Source organism: Lichenostomus cassidix, chromosome 5 (assembly GCF_008360975.1).
Source record: "Lichenostomus cassidix isolate B80296 chromosome 5, HeHo_3.0, whole genome shotgun sequence".
Classification (NCBI taxonomy): Eukaryota; Metazoa; Chordata; class Aves; order Passeriformes; family Meliphagidae; genus Lichenostomus; species Lichenostomus cassidix.
The window spans coordinates 50,629,617-50,643,363 of record NC_139486.1 but is presented as its reverse complement, the minus strand read 5'-3'; the positions used below and the strand labels follow the sequence as shown (position 1 = coordinate 50,643,363).

General features: G+C 37.3%; 1 long non-coding RNA gene across 5 annotated transcripts in view; it reads left to right on the top strand.

The window, feature by feature from the left end:
* LOC146436615 (uncharacterized) overlaps positions 1-13,747 on the top strand; it is a 59,753-nt gene extending 46,006 nt beyond the window's left edge. For all 5 annotated transcript variants that reach the window (XR_014852923.1, XR_014852921.1, XR_014852920.1 and 2 more), the window contains 3 exons: positions 10,053-10,156; positions 11,037-11,186; positions 13,481-13,747. This is a non-coding gene — a long non-coding RNA (uncharacterized LOC146436615). The remainder of the gene's footprint in view (positions 1-10,052; positions 10,157-11,036; positions 11,187-13,480) is intronic.

The window sequence follows — 13,747 nt, the reverse complement described above, 5'->3', positions numbered from 1 at the left end:
ATTTTCTATAATACATGTGAAAAGTTCAAGCTGAAAACCTTCTCTGTGCCTGGCTTAACTGCTTGCACATTGTGTTTAAACAACAGAGAACTACACGTTGCCCTGTTATTATTACAGGGAGGCTAGTAAAAAGTTGCCACACTGTCAGATGCCCATTGCCAGAACAAAGGATAAAAATTATTGTCTTCGTACTGGCCTTCCTTACCTAGAAAATGTTTCTACATTCTTCAGAAACTAGAAATGCTGCATGAGGGAAGAGGAATGATGGTAAGAGGCTCAAAGAAGTATCAGACTAAATAAAATAATGTTACCAGGAGATTGTCCTGAAGGTGGAGAGCCTTGTTGCTTGTGTTGGTGAGGTATACTTGCTTTCAAAATTCATCTTGGCTGTATAATAAGAACCCATATATATCTGTATTTTATAAACATTAAAAAGGGCATGAAATCCTATTACATGCCTTTGTAGTAATTAATGATTAATTTGTCATGTTCTTCTGCTTACCTTTCTAAAACAGAGTTGATATTGTACATTCTGTGCACCTTGGTGTATGTAAGTGAAATTTTCTAATTTTGGATTTCATAAGATGAGCAGAGTGAGTTATTCTTGTCTGAGTTACAGGTTAAATATGTGATTTCCTCAATTCTCTCATTTTCTGTGTAGAGCTGTGAAGGAGCACTGTGTTTGAGAGGATGTCAAAGCCTGCCTTTGCAAGGCCACAGCTGACAAGTACTGTCTCTGTTGTGGCATATTTCTACCTTTCTGCAGTAAACTGCTTCCTAGTGTGTTTTAAATGTATTTTGTGTTTCTCCATCTGTGCCAGCCGGGTCTGTTGGATCTACTGCTGGGCAGATGAGTCAGAGGCAGGGCTACTACAATTGCATCCTCTGTGGTGAAAGCTGAGAGATGACTTCTTGCCTTGTGAACCCTTCTGCAGAACAGTCCTCTCCGCTAATGCAGCTCACATTTGTGCTGGCTGGTGACAGGAGAGGAGGAGGTCTAGCTGTGCTATCAAATGCTACTTCCTGTTCAGACTCATAGTTCACATTTATAGCTGTCGCCACAAAAGGCAAATGACATTTTTACATGGAAAGCTTTCACAGGAGCGCTCAGAGGGCTGATAAACGTGCTTTGCAATTCTGGATGAGGTTAGACTGACTGCAGGAAAGATCTAACACAGTGGACCAGCTAAGTGTTTTTATTTCTTAAATATCTTCAGATGGGATTGTATCTGCAGTAGGGATGTTATCCAACAGGGGAGCTGTGCAAATGATGCAAGTACCTAATAAGTAAGCATGAATATTAATATACAATATGATTTTCTTTTTTCCCCTTACTGTAGTGTCCCTTGAAATCAGGACTATGGCACTGGCACAGATGAACTACACAGATACTTTATTTATGTGCTTAAGGGTTTGGTGCTCTGCAACTCTGCCCACCATAACCAAACCATGAGATCAAAATTTGCAGCACTTTTGTCCTTTGTGAATCTCTTTGACAGCACCAGCCCAGCTACAAAAATTCACTTGTTCTGTGAGCCTATATTCAGTATTGTGTTTTGCACACAGTGACAGTTCATCCACATATCTGCAAATCTACTTTGCAGCAACACAATCTGCTTACCAAATTAAATAAGTGAAATCAGGGGGATTTCAGTAATCCCTTGAGAGCAGCTTTGTAATGTAAATGAGTTTGATTGCAACTGATAGCCATTTGCCAGAAGAGCTTGAGGATTTTGGAGATGCCACCTAAATAATCCTTGGAAGGCTCAGTGGCTGCAGAGCTGTGCCTTTGCTGTTTTCCCATGCTGAAGGACAGTTCTTGCAGGGCTATCTGTGGCTGCTGTGGTGCCTTTGGCTGACAGCAGCCAACATGGCTCAGCATGGACATGAGGTGTCACATGCTGCTTCCTGCCTGCAGTTACTCAGGGTGTGAGAGCCTAACACTTTATAGGGGTGAGGTGGTTTCAGAGAAAAATTACCTAATAATACCCTGATGAGCACTCTAGCCTGTGGAGATAGTATAAAAGTTTGGGGGATTTTTTGGTATTAAATTCTTTTATTGAATCATGGTGTTTAAAAGGAAATGGAGGATTAAGTCTAAACATTTTTCATTTTTTTATCTCCTTCTTTGAATTTTTGTGTCTAAGTGGATAAAGGGCTGTCCAAAAGAGAGCTGGAGTATCACATGCAGATTTAGTTAAGATATAATGTAGAAACCTGATTTGCAGAGCTTGCTCTAGAGCAGCTGGCTTGGATTTGCCCAGCAAATCTGCCTCTTTCTTTGCTAAGAAGACATGTATATATGTTTCATCAAGCATGCATGATGTGATAGCAGGACCTTGTCTGCTTCAGGAATCAAACATGTAAAAAATGTAATAGCTGTGTCTATTTTAATCATGGGCTAGTTCATACTGAGAAAAAAATCTTTTTTCCTAGCACAACATGTAATGTGTTTTGGGAAGGGTGCGAAGCATATTCTCATTTCTATTTTGTTTCTGTACAAAGGTGTTCTAAATGAGAATAATCAGCCCCACGGAGGATATGACAGTAGCCATGTATTTTCTGCCTGAGAATTTTGAAAGGGCTTTCTCTCAGAGATATACTTTTAAGTCACTGAAATCTAGCATCTGGCCTTGAAAATACATCCTAATGCTCACATACAGGTCTTTAACTACTACTATTTCAACCAAGTCTACAACCTTGTTTTAATTCATGAGGTGCTTTCCAGATTTGGACTATTCTGGGGCCCCACTCTGTCTTTTCACACATTTGTCAAGGAACAATAATATATTTGATGGATGCTGGGTGTTAACACATGCTGAGGGAAACTTTCCTCCAGCCAGAGCACTTTGAATCCAGTTGTCATCATTCTGTTCCTTCTGGATTGATGTTAATTTTCTGTGATGCTGCTGGGGCTAGAAGTGGACTCAACAACTTTCAGTTCATTTGTTCTTCCACACAGCAAGTGAAGGAAACAACCTTTCTTAATTCAAGAAGTTGTTCTGCCATATCATTCCAGACGTTATGAACAATCCTAGCAATTCAACACTTGTTAATTTTATTTTCCACCTTATCAGGGTAATCATTTAAAGTGTTGAGAAAGAGCGGAAGATGATTGGTAACCCCCAAGGGTAAGAGGGCATGTGTAACTCAATAGCAGATGATTTTTTAATTTTTTTTCTTGTTTTCCTGTATTGTATAACCTGTCTGTGAGAACTTTTAGGCCCATTGAGGTTTGAGTGTTTTGCTCCTGGCTCATAGCTTGCTCATGTCCTCTGGCTCATTCTGTTCTGATAAAACATGACTTGTAATTTAGAAGGAAATTATGTAAATTAAGATGTTAAGTTCTTACCAGGGCATTGTAAACTTCAGTTTTAAAGGTCAGCTTAAAGGAAACATAATCTTTTTGATGTTGTACTTTTTGGGTGATTTTAAGTGGCAGAATGGGCAGAGGGGCACCCTGATGATGATGATATCTAGCAGATAGCAGCATGAGCAAAGTTGAGTAAAACTGGGCAATACAGTCTTTGAATACCATTTGTTTATACTCTTAAATTTTAATCTCAGAATAAACCAGTTTATCATGGTGCAAAACTAATCAGTTTAGTATCTATTTTTATAGTTATATCATGATATATGCTGTTTGGCACAGAATGTTGTAGTCTAGTGGGCTATGGCCAGCAAGGAGGATGTGATCTTTTCAGTCCTACAGCAAAATATATTCTCTCAGAGCAATCTCAATGAACACTGTTTGCTGCAAGTTTTATATTTCTGCTAAAGATCAGTCTGGTGCTGCCTTCAATACCCATATAGAGGGCACAAATGCATTGGTGGTGTGGGGCTGTCTCTGTTGTGTCTTTGCTGGTGGCATTAATCTGTATTGATACACCTTTGCTTTTAATAATTCTAGATGTCACATACTTATTTGCCACTATTTTGCTTAAGGATCAGAAAATTCTTTGCTAGGACATTAAGGGTTTTTCAGGTAGCTAGGATCTCACTTAAAAGCTGTATGGAATTGTGATTTTTGGATTAAATTGCCTTAAAAGATTGTTTCCAACACCACTCTTTGCTGCCTGCCATCTGCTCCAAGGGCTGTTTCTTTTTTCAGCTGTGAAACGCAGCCAATTTGGCCCTCATTCCTCAGGGTGTTGGGAGGAAGAGCTTCTCCCCAGCTGTTGCCGAGGGGAATTCCCTGCAACTCTTAAATGTCCCAGAAAGGGGTGAAAGCAGAATGAAGCCTGACAACGGACAGTGCCAGGCAGAATCGTGCTCAGTGAACTCTGCTCAACTCGGGTCAGAGTATCTGTCAGTTCTGGGCTGAGCTACATGGCTGAGAAAGTTGGTCCTGAGTGTGTGTCAGAGGCAGACTTGGAGATTTTTGTGTGCCCCTTTCCTCCCCCAGTTCTGGCCAAGCAAGGTGTGTGATATGAAGACACCAAGAGATGAATCTTGAATTAGATTTGAATGCTTGGATCTGGCTGAGGCCTTAATATTATATGTGAATTCTTTCAGATCCATGCAACTGATGACAGCAAGACCTCTTAGATGAAGTATTTTTCTTCTCACTCACAAGCTTGTTTTGTTGCATATGCAAATCTACAACACCCCGAAATACCAGACTTTATTTTTGGGCAACTCTCCATAGTTGTTGAGGCAGAAGTATGGGATTTTTCCAGGTAGGAATGTTTTTGTTTCGTTTGTTGGGTTTGTTTTTTGGGTTTTTTTTGTCTGACAGAAAAATACAAAAATCTTAAAAATCAACCTGTTATACGCTATACTCCTGTTAGCTTTCCATGTCTAATTTTGGGTTCAGTGAACAAAGTCAGTTAGCAATTTTCCCTGTGTACAATCCTGTAATGGAGGATCTTCATGTTTCTTCATTCCCTTCATGTGAATGCTTACAGATGCTACCTGCAGTTCTGCTGATAGTAGATAATGTTACTATGTTATCTATAAAAAATTATATATACTTTTTATATATTTGTATTTTTGTATAGTATCTAAAAATATATTTTTATATACAGATATAAAAAATGTTTATATGTGAAGCACAGCAAGCAACCAAGCTCATGCCAACCACTCACTCATTCCCTCAAGGTAAAATGCAGGACAAAACCAGAAGAGCAACAGAAGAGAAAATTCAGGGATTGTGATAAAGCCCATTTAATAAGCAAAATCAAGAGGAACAAGGAATTATTTTTTCACTTCCCATAGGCAGGCAGGTGCCCAGCCATCGCCAGGAGCGCAGGGCTCCATCACACATAGTGTAACTTGGGAAGACTCCATCACTCTAACCATCCCACCTTTTCCTTCCCCCAGCTTTATATGCTGAGCATGACACCAGATGGTCTGGGATATCCCTGAGGTCAGTTGGGGTCAGCTGTCCTGGCTCTGTCCCCTCCCATGTCCTTGTGCACCCCCAGCCTCCATGCTGGTGGGGTGAAGAGCAGAAAAAGCCTTGACTCTGTGTAAGCAGCGCTGAAAACATCCCTGTTTTCAGCACAAATCCAAAATGTAGCCCACAGTAGTTACTCTGAAGAAAATTAACCCTACCCCAACCAAAACCAGCACGACCTGTATTACATAGTGTTGATCAATCTTTAATTGACAGTGTGAATCTGTGGGAGTCCAAAAGCAAACTATTTTGATGGTCCTAAATGAAAATAATGCTGATAGATCTGAAAAAAATGTGAAGACTATAAACAGTAATCTTGCAAATTAATATGGATATATATATAAAAATAAATATTATAAAAGTTAAGTTCTTCTACTGGTATCTCTTGAAAACAAAATAAAAAGAAAGGCACTGCCAGGAAACAAGAGAAATTCTATTTTTACAAAACCAGAAAAATATTTGATACAAAACAGAATATACAACTATTTTTAATCCTATAGCTTTGTATATAAAAAAGTTAAAATTACTTTGTATTGCACAAAAAAAATAGGAAGAACTTAAATTAGCAAAGTTTCCTAAAGTAATTTTGTATTACTGTAGTAAACCCAGCATTTAAGTGCTGTGAATTTTATCACAGGGTGGAAATAACAGTTAGCCTTTTCATGCACTGTTCATTTTGCACTTTAGATTATTGCCTTTTCCTTCCCTTTGTTGTTTTTTGTTTATTTTTAATTTTAAAAGGGCTCTTTTGTTGTGTAAGATATTCTTGATATTGATACTCTCTTTCTGTGTGTGCATATTAACTGCTGTAGCAGGCCTGGCTGAGCTCTTTGGATGCTTCAGCTTCCAAATAATTAATACAAACGCTGCTGGGAGATTATTACAGCAAAGGCAGCACCAGATTATGGAGAGAAGTGCAGCAATGGCATCCAGGAATTCTGAGCTTTTGATTCAGACCAGCTACCAGCCCTTCTCGAGTAAATTGCTTCACATTGCTGCTCTTATCCTTATTACTTAGAGAAAAGAATGCTTTCCCAGGATAATGTAAGATGACTATGGAGAATAGAGAATCTCTATAAGCCTTTAAAGAGAAGAAACTGTTATTAAGCAGGTTTTTTACTATCATGCACATCTTTATTTTAAGTCTTATTTGCAGGGGAAAAAAATCCACGTTACTTAAGAAATTACACTCATTGTCTTTTGGAAAAATTAGACTTGTATTGTTTTAGCATTAGACTGCCATTAGTAACCTGGAGTGTGGCTTATAGATGGGAGCTACAGCACACAGTGTGTACCTATGGAGTAGTGGAAATAGAGGAATCCCTTTAGGATTAGTGGTGAGAGCTGGAGAGCACTGCATCCTGAGCAGTACATCCAATATTCTGCTCATGTGACAAATACTAAATCAAATATGTTGTGGTCAGCTGCAGAGAAACACAACTATCCTCTCCTGATTTTCTTTTCCTCTGCCCCAAAAATGATTCTGTACTACTACCAGTCTGGGTATTGTGAATTTGAACAAATAGATAAACAATTCTTTTGCAAAGAAGTTCCATGTACAGCTTCTAATGAAATGATTTTAATCATTCCAATTCAATCAAACTACATAAACATCAAATATCAAAAAGGAATCTGTTCCTGTAGTCCTTCGCTGCCTCCACAGAATTGTTCTCAGTGATATAAATGATGTTTGTTCTCCTGTTACTGCATCTCCAGATAATGAGCAGTTTTATTATAGTTGAAGCATTATCCCAGCATGTATTTGCAAGAACTATATGACAATGAAATGGTAATTTTTCATTATTTTTCTTAATATCTTTAGACCATCTATGCATCTGATAAATATTTATACTCAACTTTGTATAGAAATATATTCCTCCTTTCTAAATTACCCTCAACTGCAGTTGCTTTATATGACATCTTTTTCTCTTTTTATCTATCATAAAGCTGTTTTTAAGGTCATTTCAGTATTTTGCATGAGTGCTTTTTCTTCTCTGTGTTTGTTAGGAATGCATGTTAAGTACAAAGGAAGCATTATTTAGTCAGGGAGGCTTTAAGTTTTATTTTAGTTCTTTTGCAGCCTGCTGCAAAGCATTTTGTTTTCTTTTAATCTGTATCTTAGTGATGAAATTGTAATGATACTTTTAGAAGCATTACTTACTTATCTCATTTTGAAGTAGACTGTATCATAAAAAGGGTATCATGAGATATTCGAAAGGATTCTGTTTCTTACAAGATTTGTCCCATTTTTATTTGAATGTCCCCCTAGCACACAAGGTTCATTACAACTAATTATTGTGGTTACACTTGGATTTATGGGGTAGTTCCCAAAAGGGAAAAAAAAACCCCTCTATTTGATCATACTGATTTCTTCAAAGAGAAAGTTTGGCTGATCTGGGGGAGTGACTGCACCAAAATACTTCCTGTAAATAATAATGTCTTCATCATTTTCAGGGGTTAGAAAATGAGAATAAGAGATCTGAGTGCCAGAGTAATGTGTGTGGGTCTCTCCTGTATGTCCTTGCTTTTTAAACTCTATCGTCTTTCCCAGCAAATATTAAAGATGAGACCAGTTCTGGTGTGAGCATTTTTTCCTTCTACTGCTTAGTTGCATTTATATTGGTGATTGTTAGGCAGACAATTCACATGAAATGCACTTTCTCGTTTTAATTTTGGTCTCATCTAAAAATAGAGATTCTATATCAGAAGAGTGTAATGGAAGATAATGAGATGATACCTAGAAAAGAAATATCAAGCAGCAAGAGAAAGACCAGGAAAAAAAAATCCATGTAGCACTTAGTACTAATTTTGAGGAAATTAAGACATTGCCCTCTAAAATCTTGACAGTTAAAATCCAGTTGTTTGTCGCTGCATCCTAAACATTTTTGCTTTATAGGTTTCTGGAATAATGGAATCTTAATTTAATGGATGTTTAGGTAATTTATTTTCAGAATTGTGAATTTGCCTGTCACCAATCTCATTAACAGAGATTAAGTGTGAGCAACATTGTCTTAGTGACCAGAATAGGCTGACTGCTTTATATTTCTTGACTGCTCCTTGTTCCATACAAGGAAGTCATTGTCAATCTGGGCAATATAGAAAATGCATGAGCAACAGATCTGTTTTCTTTCTAATTCGAGAAAGTTGAGATGTGTGTCTTCACTGCAGATCTTTTCAGACAATTTAAACTGCAAGATGTAGGTATCTCATGCCTATTTGTGATAGTTTTCCATATTTTTTGTTAATGTTTGGATAATTCTCAAACACTATTATCTTTTCACTTTGAGTGCAGTTTAAACATGGCCTTGCACAAATCTTGGTATGCTAAATGCAACTGGCAGTATTATTGATATTTGCAGGTATGCACTGTTTCAAAGGCTTGCATTATAATGAGTAATTTTTCACTTAATCATCCTGTTTCCTCTGCCAGTGTAGGCTAAGTTAACTCCACTGATCGCTAAATGAGCATTTGAACCTATATTTTTATTGCCAGTGATGCCAGAATTCATATGAAAGAATTAATATGAAGCCTTTAATACACTGAGTGGAAAAATATAGTGCAGTGAAAGCTACCTGTTTATATGGTGGTCTTGGTATCAAGAAAAATCTGTTCTTCTTCATAACTCTTTGTTGTATTATATAGGACCCATGAGAGTTTGATGCCATTAGCAAGTGTAGGAATGAATGCACAAATGTTTCAACAGATGTCAGAATTGTGCATTGTTTTGTATATCTGCTGTTTTCAAGTATTTTTTATTTAACAACAGCCTTTTCCTGCCAGGAGAAAAAAACAAGTGGGTTTTGTATGTATGTACAGTATTCATCTATATGTTACAAGGCAGCCTTGTCCTTCCATGGTGTGCTTCACACGAGCAGCACGGAGCTCTGTGGCAGCTGTAGTGACACAAAAGTAGTTAAAAACAGCAGCCCAAAGCCTGGATTTAAAATTCTCAACAGGTGGAACAGAGCTTATTACATTTGCCAACGTATTTCAATGCTTTTAAACTACTGTAAAGAAAATCTTTTGGTTGCTATTTTCAAACAGAACATAACATTTGCTAAGGAGTTAATTATATAAGAAAAATCAGTGCTTATTAAACAGGAAAAAGTCTAGTTGTGTGGCAACTGTAAGTGAAGGAAGGAAATCACAATAAAAGATGGTAGAATAACCTGGCATGTATAAGGGTAATATTGTGAGTCTTGCATGTAGCACATAAAGCATTTAACAAATCATTAATTTCCACACATCCCAAAGCATATACTTTCAGTTTGTTTCAGTGGTACATTAAAATGATGGAAGTATTATAATACTTGTTATTTTGTTTAATTTGAAAGTATGGCTGTTTGCAGAATTGTATCAGAAGTTTGAAGATGTTGAGCTGATATTTTAAAAGTCATTAACCTGATTTTTTTTTTTTTTTACAAGGAGAAGGGCTGATTTGTTTTTTTTTTTAAAGCACCTAATTATAAGTTGATGTTTTTATGGAGTTGTATTTTGTTTGTAAATTAATGTAACAAAAAAGTTATTGCCTATGCCTAAAAGAGAGATTTTTGGATTCTTTTGAGAATGTGTTAATTTTTCCTTTTGTGCTTAGAGGTGAAAATGCTTTTGATTGTAAATTGTATTTTTATGTGGTTTTACTTTTTGTTACAGGTCTGGCTGGCTTTTGCTTGTGCTGATTAACAGAACACTTCCAGGCTTACATTCCTCCAGAATTTTGATTGCAGAATATAACCTCATGAACTTCAAAATTTGAAGTGAGGCTATAGAGATTACTGAATAATTTGATGCTGAAATGGTACTATTGCACTAATATTACATCCTTTTCCTCTTGCTGTGTGTATCAAGTTTCCTTGAAGAGCTGGGCATACTTTCGATGGCCACAGCAGAATGTGTTAAGGGAGCCTTTGCCTAACGCAGTGCTCTGTACTTCTGGCTCTTTCAGGCCAGTGCCTCTGGCTTCAGAGTGAATGCTTAAGATCTGAAATTAGTTGCAATGATCAATATTTCTTTCTTCCCTCAGTAATTCTTACAGAACTTTGAAAACTGAAAAAATTACTCCCAAAGGTGATTGAAACTTGTAATTTAGTTTTGCTCAACGTGAAGTTATATAATCCTTCAGCACATTACATGGTTCTCCTGTGGCATTAGGGTATTAGTACTAATGGAAAGACGTCGTTATTACAAACAATTCCAAATTTCACGGTGTGTATCTTAATAGCAGAAAGGGATTTTCTCATGATTAAAAAGAAAAATGGGTGGCAAAATAAGCAAGAAATGCTTTTTACATAGGATGATCCCCTGGAGGCTTAATTACTGAAAAAACAAATAGGAGGTAAATGTTCAAGATGTTTACAGGTTAAACATTCCATGAGTATCTTTTAAATAAGAGTATCTGCAGCCTTGGAGCAGCTAATTGCTCAAGAATCACAGCCATTTGTGCTGCCTCATTTTCCCCTGGGATCGACACTCACAACAGGATAATTCTTACCCTGATATAAGTGTCACAGTAGGGACTCAGCGTAATTTGATGATATGATATCAAAAATAGCATTAAGATAATTACATTTTGCACTTGTAATGTTTCACAGGCAACAATATAACTGAAAATTACTTTTTTTTTTTTTTTAGTTATAGTGACCTGGCCATTCCCCACCAGAACAACAGTTTTCTTCTCTTTTTTCCTTCTAAAGCTGAACAGTCAAGTTACTCAAAGGTTTTGGAGCTTTTTTTAGCATCTTCAACACAGAATTGTATCTAATAATCAGAGCTGAAGAACAAACTGAAGTAAGTATTACACTGTTTGACTTGCGAGATGTTCTGTAGAACATCCTGATCCCTTGTGTGACCTGTCTTCAGTACTGTTCCACTGCAGCTTAAATTGAACCCATTGTTCCTCTCATTTTCTGGAAGAAAACTGAGTAGATGATTTTGTTGTTGTTTGAGTGTGTTTCAGTTGATAAAATTAACCTTTGTGTTGAAAAATTTAAATCTCTGTAATGCTAACTTTAACGTGTGAATTGTGAAACCTATGCAAGGAATCTCAGAATTTGCAGCTCTAGAGATTACCTGGTGATACAGTTGTTTTTACAGTCCAGGGTAATCAGAGTGCACTGGAAAAGTGACTACAGCAAGAAAAACAGACCTTAGGTTTTTGGAAATTGCTATAGAGATCTGGATTTAAATTGAGATCCTCCTGCGTTTACATTAGGTGACAGAATGACCCAAGTGCTACTCACTTGGCTCACCAGGGACAAAGAAAATGGATTTAATTATGACTTAGACTCAGCTCAATCAGAGATTTTGCAAAGCTTTGTAATAACTTGGTGGTGTTTCTTTCAAGTCATGCATCAGTTTCTGGGAAATGCCCAAGTCCTGAGAAGCACTTTCTGCTTTATGTGTGAAATCTTATTTAGTTGGTACCTATCATCTTACTTAGACAGATTGGATTTACAACTCTGGTACTACAGAAAGGATGATTGGTCATTAAATCCTGGTTCAAACAAGCAAAGGTATCCCAGAGATGACAAACATGGGCGATCAGAGTTTAAGCTTTTGTAATAAATTACAGGCAAGTTGAAGACCTGATGGCAGCATTCAAACCAGCTGGGGTAACAGGTATGGAGGTTGGCCTACAAAGCCTCCAGGATCTGCCCCATGGAAAGCTGCTCTGGAGCCAGCTGTGACTTGGCTCTGCTTCATCCAGACCTCTACCGAGTTCTTGCAGAGAAAAAAATGTATTTGTCTGCCTGGCTCTGAGGGACTCACTGACCATGCTGCCCATTGTTGATTATTTCCTGCCATAGACTGGTCATGAAAACAAGTAGAGGAGCCAAGCTGGAGTGAATATTTACCTTTGCAGCTGTTGTAATTTCAATATCAGGAAACAGCCTTTTAAAGAGAGATTGCTCTGAGCATCTCAGAATTCAAGCCTAGAAATGAAGGCTAATTCAGATCATGTATTTGAGGGCTCTGCTGCAATGGGCTAAGTCACACAGAGAAAAAGAAAAGAAGGCACATTTGAATATAATTTTATTTTCCATTGAACAGAGCTAGGGACCCTTTTTGCAGATAGACAAATGCTTGTCATTACTTTATGCTCAAAGGCAACATTGAAAGTGACCTGGAACAGGCAGGAACTGACTTTTTTCTACTAATATGATATGAAAGTTTTATCGTATTAGGAATTTTCTGTCATGGTGGATTAGTATCAGGTCATATTAACGTTTGTTTTTACTAACTTACAATGAAATGTGCTAACGTGACTACACTTCACTATCACATGAGAAAAAAAGCAGAATGATTTTATATTAATGTGATACCATGGAGAGATTTCAATACCTCTGTCCCATGGCAAGTAGGAAGAAGTTAAAAATAACATAAAATATAATGGCTTGGGACAAGGAGTTTGTGGGGTTTTTTCCCAGGGATGAAACTCCTTCCCTCACCCTCCCTCCCCCCAACATCATGTCTATATTTGTTTAATGGTTTCTGGATTTTTGAAGTGATTAATTTTGAAGCAGTTTGGGCCTGATTTCATAATTGTGGTTGCTCTCCCATTTCTAACTAAAAGTCTTTGGGAGCAGCAAATATTGAATACCTATACAAAACAACCCAAGGTCTTCCAGACTGATTATCCCTTTACTTCTAACAAAACAAATGTTGATTTCTCAAAATGTTGATCCAGAAGCCAAATTTGAAAAAAAATAAAGGGGGCGGGGGGAAGAGGGGGAAGGGGAAAAAAAAAGAAAAAGAAAAGCCATCATGTGTCCATGCTCCATTATCCACAGAATACTGTGGCCAGAAATAATTAACAGGCACAAAGGGTGGCAGTTAGTCATTTGGCTGTATGATTGTACCTGCAAGGTTTCTTTCATCTGGAGCCAAAATCTGATAAAAATGGATAATGTTTGAAATTTTCAGTGTTATCTAAATTATGACCAGTAAAAGCCTGGATTTAATCTTGGCTCAAAACTTTACACAGGACAAAGCAGATGAGTTTGGCTCCTAGATTTAAGTTCAAGTCATCTCAAATTCTGAAAATCTGTCATATGGTTTTCAATGTCTCTTTTCTGCTGCAGGTAACCTTCCTTAAAGCTTTGGTCTAAAATAAAAGGCATGAAAATCTTTTAAAACTCTAAAGAGGTGATAAATTAAAGCAGACATTTTTAAAAGGGCAGGATTGATTCATTAGATGACATCCATGAATAAGACTGGGTTCCCTGCTAGAAGGTGATGAAACATATTTACACTAGGTCAGAGGATATTTGGACTCCTTTTGCTGCATGTGCAGCTCTTTGCTTCAGGCCCTTCGCAGGTAAAGGGACGAGAACAGACCCTATCACCCT